Below are 6,322 nucleotides of genomic sequence, written 5' to 3'. Positions count from 1 at the left end.
ATATATATATAATTTATTATTATTATTAATTTTTTTTTTTTTTTTTTTTACTCTGGACGTAGGCAAAGAATGCAAATATGTCGCTTTTTTAGGTTCCAGGAGGGTCGATTTCCGAAACGTGCCAATAATACAATGAAAGGGTTAAGCCCGCAACAGAACGCGATACGATGGATATCGGAAATTTCTTTTTCCGTTTTGAGAATAGCCTGGCGACGTGTTTATCACGCAGGAAACTTTTGACAGCCAGCCATGAAAAGAAAAAGAAAAAAAAAAGGAAAACGAACGCTCAGTTGGACTGCAAAATATAATTAAACGTGTTGCAAATGACAGGTTAAGCAATCAAAGACTTCTCCAGAACGACAAAGCTTTGAAAATAAAAAAGAATTAAAAAAAAATCTACTCAAATAGAGCCTGCGCTCTCATGTTGCTAAGAAGCCAGTGAGTCATAACATAGGAGTTATTAATTATATTCGGAATCGAGGGAACGGGGGGGGGGTGATATTTACAGCCGGTGATACTTTAACCATCGCTGAAGAATGGAAACAAGCGTGGAAACCACGGGGAACGAGGGAGACGGAATTCTTCCCGTTAATTGAATTTTTCCGTTTTTTTTCGGATTTCCCGTAATCCTTCACTAACGAACTGGCGTGACGCTCCGCGTATTCCCACGTTAACTGATCGGGTTACAGGTTATCATGTCATTGGCTCCCGGTTTTCAAATGTATCGCGAGGTCAAGCTAATCTACAAAAACGAGGGAAGTCTTACATTAAGACCAGGTTGGGTTGTGTTGCTCCAGCCAAGACTTACTTGGTGGCAAAAACGATGGCCACTATAATGTGCTAGTGGGCCTCCAATCCCTGTGACCCAAAGCCACTTGATGTCCTCTTTAACGATGACCCGCCATCAAAAAATATCAATGGTGGAACTTTGTAGAAGAAGCTTACGGAATATGCAAGAGAAGTTATATGTAGACAACATTCCATGATGTTCAACCATTGCAAAACCGGAGGCAAAAAGGGCCCAAGTCATGCCTGAATCAGCTGAAATCTGTATGCTATCAAGAACCAAGAAGATGAGCCCACCTTCTTCAGGCTGCTCCAGCTGGAGACCCAAGTGGGGCACTGACATTGATTATGTCATCTGATGACGCAGGACAAGCTTTATAGAATATGGTTCGGTGGTTTCAGTGTCCCTCACTGGCCAGGTGTTGGGTCAAGAATCACAGGGGATCTACAGCAGAAGTGTCAGCTCTTCAAGGTCCACTACAGCGCTTTTTGATGTTAAAGGCGTGATGTCCATTCTGTATGAGATTAGATTCTATATCAATCGTCTATATGTTTTATCAGAGGGAAGACTTCTCACCACTATGGATTTGCAGGGTTGTATCACATCAGGTTATGGATTCAATAGGATGCCCCGTTGTAGAAGGTGTCCCTCAGATGCTACATGTGATCAGAGAAGATCTTCTTTGCTTCTTTTTTTAACAAATATAACTGGATTTTCAAAACATTCATGACCAGGAACCTACTGGATACTCTTTTTTGATAACACCCAGCCTCTGAGGGACCTCAGAACCTTCTACATTGATGTGTCCTACCGAAACCATACCCTGGTGTGATATAGGCCCGGTGATCAAACATATAGAATGGGCCATGCTAATCTCTGACCAAGAACATCTGGTCCGACATCTTTAATTAGGAACATGAATTTTTTTTATGGTAATTGATGAGTTTCTGTTCATGAAGCACAAATTATATTTTAAGCAATGACCTCAACCTCCTCTTACTGGATGAAGTTGCGGCTAATGGTACAAGAACCATTTTTGGAGGCCCACCTTGAGAGGTAGACCAAAAATGAAGACGTTGACTTATTAACATTTCCCTCAGGAAAATGTAATTTAATTTAATGACCCAATCCTGCTCTTATGGAGATCAATGTAACCGCACCTGGTTAATCCGCCATAACGTTTGGAATTATATGGTTTAGTTGGTTCCATAAAACGTTCTAAATAATGTGAGCTTGGAGTCATTACAAACACTGAGAAAATTGGCTAGATTTTCACCCTGTTAAAAAAAACCCCTTAACAGCCTGCAGGTGCAGAAAATGCTTAGATAATCAGGAATTGTATAAAAATGCAAAAGTGGAAAATCTTCATTTTGAGGGATTTGTTCTATAAAATTAAACCTCTGGCTTTGCCTTAATAAAAATCTAGAGAAAAAGCAGGTTGACGCGTTTTATATAAAAAAAAAAAAAGCATGAGGGTCCACGGATGGCGGCTAATTATAAGTTACCAGAGAGTTTAAAGCCAAATGTATGGATACTATGCCCAAAAAGAAATGTAGCCTGTGGGTTTTCTGAAAAGATCAATGACATCTCACTAGGACAATCCAGCCAAAAACCAAGCTGGACGGGACCATAATGGTTTAAAGCCCATTAAGGGAGCATGGAAAGGGCCCAGTCTGGATCGAAATGTTGGGTCTATTGGGTAAGACTCGTCATGTTGGCACCCAAGTTGAATTGTTTAAGTAACTCGATCAAGTTGAGTGTCATTGAGCAACTCATATTCAACGCCAACTCCACCACGTTTCTATCCACCTTGATCCCATTAAGCTTCACTGGCTTAATTAAAGCCAGGATGGACTCATTTTCCGTGAGTCGACGGTCAAGAGGAGAAATGTCTCCACAATGAATTAGTTAAACGATCGTAAAATCAAAGCTGCACTTCCATCTTAACTGGGGAACTTCACAGCGGTTGAGTTCCGACTCAAAAGATCTCAAGAGCTATTGATTACAACGTGAGCCGCCCGTCATATCCAGCCGATAGCTGTGGTTATGTCACTAAGTGGCCGCTGGCCTTAAAGTGCCGGGGCGGCCGTGTTATCTCTAGTGAGTGGCTCCCCGAACATTGTCAGGTCAAATGAGTTCCATCTGTAACTCGTAAACGGAGAGTCCATGGAGGAATCCCTTTGGTAGCAGCATGGCTGCCACTGCATGTAACCCATTAAGTGCCTATAAGTCATCGGCGCCGGTTCTAGAACGTCGGTGGAAACGGTAATTGTATCAATCTGCGATTGAACACGAAGGGGAACGGGGAGACCTAATGTTCCCGCTCTGGTAAGTACGTGACGTCGGATCTTTGGTCCGTCCACGGGTTAAACGGTTCCCAAAATGTCAGCCAAAGCCCACGTTATGAGCGTATTAAATAAACGTTAAAGAGAAGAAACGTTTTTCTAGCGTACGGGGGGGTTTAAATACGGTAAATAGGTCTTAATGTGAGTTATGGATCTGCCTGCTGCATAATCGCGTAAAAAGGTTATCCCGCCTCCCGCTGACCTTTCATTTCTGTGACTCGATATTGGCTTTCCCATTACAATAATAATAATTATTTAAGAATCCCTTTAGCACGGGGAAAAGAAAGTCAGGGACGAGAACAGGCGTCTCGTTTCTCGTACTTTACCTGTAGTTTAACCCCCTGAGTGCCAGGAGATTACTGATCAGATATGAACGTGGATTCTCGATATATTGGCCGGTTACGTCCCACCATTGCCTGGTCTTCGAACATTTTATTCTCTGGTCAAAAGGCTGTGAGTATAAAATTCATGGCAGATAAGAACCAAACTCTCCTAGTTAAAGACCAATGACTTATTACGTTGGTCTCGTCTTAGATTCAGGAGCCGTATGTCTATCCCATGCATGTTTAAATCCCCTCACTGTATTTCCCTCTACCACTTCTGCTGGGAGGCTGTTCCACTTATCTACCACCCCCTCAGTTAAGAAAAACTTCCTTAAATAAAAAAAATATATATTTGCAAAATTGCTCACGTCTTAACAATACCTATTTGAAATAATACGCACGGGACAGAATAGAATAACAGAAAGCGGATTCGTTCGGATAGACCTGCCCCAAGTTTGTATTCCCGAAGCTGTCTTAAAAGTCCCCAAAGTTTCTGTTGTTTTGCAAAACCCATAAAGAGCCTCACATTTTACGCCATTAATTAAAACCGCAAAACAGTAATCCAGACGGCGGGTCTGCGCAGGAAGCATTACGCGCCCCGTGAAAGTGTTTCTCTTATTCCGCCATTATGTTTATTTCCCTCTGTAGCCGTCATTGAAGCGAGTGCCTAATTGCAATCACGAAATGCCTTGAAAAGATAATCATTAATAATTCATTTGTGAAATCACACCGAGCGAGTTCTTCGAACGCGTTCGCTTTGCTGTCAGGAAAGTCTGCGCGAGACGGTACCGGGGACGGGAAAAGTGGCAGCTTTCCGTCATAATAATCAGCGGAGACGCTTCAGACCAAAACACCATTAAGATACAGGAATGAAATCATGTCTACTGTATACAGAGCTAAACCCCAGCGCTGTATACAGTAATATAACCCCCCCAGCGCTGTATACAGTAATATAACCCCCAGCACTGTATACAGTAATATAACCCCCAGCGCTGTATACAGTAATATAACCCCCAGCACTGTATACAGTAATATAACCCCCCCGCGCTGTATACAGTAATACAACCCCCAGCACTGTATACAGTAATATAACCCCCAGTGCTGTATACAGTAATATAACCCCCCAGCACTGTATACAGTAATATAACCCCCAGCACTGTATACAGTAATATAACCCCCAGTGCTGTATACAGTAATATAACCCCCCAGCGCTGTATACAGTAATATAACCCCCAGCGCTGTATACAGTAATATAACCCCCAGCGCTGTATACAGTAATATAACCCCTAGCGCTGTATACAGTAATATAACCCCCAGCGCTGTATACAGTAATATAACCCCCAGCGCTGTATACAGTAATATAACCCCCAGTGCTGTATACAGTAATATGACCCCTAGCGCTGTATACAGTAATATAACCCCCAGCGCTGTATACAGTAATAACTCCCCAGCGCTGTATACAGTAATATAACCCCCAGCGCTGTATACAGTAATAACTCCCCAGCGCTGTATACAGTAATATAACCCCCCAGCGCTGTATACAGTAATATAACCCCCAGTGCTGTATACAGTAATATGACCCCTAGCGCTGTATACAGTAATATGACCCCTAGCGCTGTATACAGTAATATAACCCCCAGCGCTGTATACAGTAATAACTCCCCAGCGCTGTATACAGTAATATAACCCCCAGTGCTGTATACAGTAATATGACCCCTAGCGCTGTATACAGTAATATAACCCCCAGCGCGGTATACAGTAATATAACCCCCCCCAGCACTGTATACAGTAATATAACCCCCAGCGCTGTATACAGTAATATAACCCCCCCCAGCACTGTATACAGTAATATAACCCCCAGCGCTGTATACAGTAATATAACCCCCCCCAGCACTGTATACAGTAATACAACCCCCAGCGCTGTATACAGTAATATAACCCCCCAGCACTGTATACAATAATATAACCCCCAGCGCTGTATACAGTAATATAACCCCCAGCGCTGTATACAGTAATATAACCCCCAGCGCTGTATACAGTAATATAACCCCCCCCAGCACTGTATACAGTAATATAACCCCCAGAAGCCGTGACAAATATGTTGAAGTTCGTTACACAGCTGACTGCTCCGACGTTACTGAAAGCCCAGCATTTTCAGCTAAGCGGATCTCTGCTTTTGACTAATCTTCTGGCTCGGTTGATTTATACACAGTCCAATCTGTACTGAAAAGCATAGAAGAAGAGATTATCCCGTATTGGCAAATGATATAGCAAACCAAGACTTAAAACGCCACGCTTGGGAGGATGGGACATGCAGAGTCATCTGAACAATAAAAAGACAAAATCATCAAAGTGGCATCTTTACAATAAACCCAGACCTTCAACATAATGTCACATCGCCGCCTAGAGGTACGACGGAGGACTGCAGGGATGTGGAATATTCTCTGACTTGGTGGTAACGCTTATTGCTCCCCTGGGTAGATTACAAACTCTGTGGCCCATGTTTTGCACATGCTAGAATATTTGTACAAAATATAGAACTGAGAGGGTAGTAGATAAATGGAACAGCCTCCCAGCAGAAGTGATAGAGGCTTATACAGAAACGGGATTTAAACATGCATGGGATAGGCATATGGCTCCCGGATCTATGATGAAACTAAGGACTGATTAAGGTTTGAGTCTAGACGGGGGCCGAATGGGGTTACACAATTGAGACAGGAATACAGAGTGGGTAGATTCATGTAATATCCTTTATTTACTATACACCGATACAGCCCATGGCTTGCATTCAGGTGTAATCTAAGGAGCTATTGATTGAATGACATTGGTAGGCTTGATAAATCAGCACCATCTAGTGGCCAGAATAG

Source organism: Spea bombifrons, chromosome 7, assembly GCF_027358695.1.
Source record: "Spea bombifrons isolate aSpeBom1 chromosome 7, aSpeBom1.2.pri, whole genome shotgun sequence".
Lineage (NCBI taxonomy): Eukaryota > Metazoa > Chordata > Amphibia > Anura > Pelobatidae > Spea > Spea bombifrons.
Note: the sequence above shows the minus strand (reverse complement) of the source record.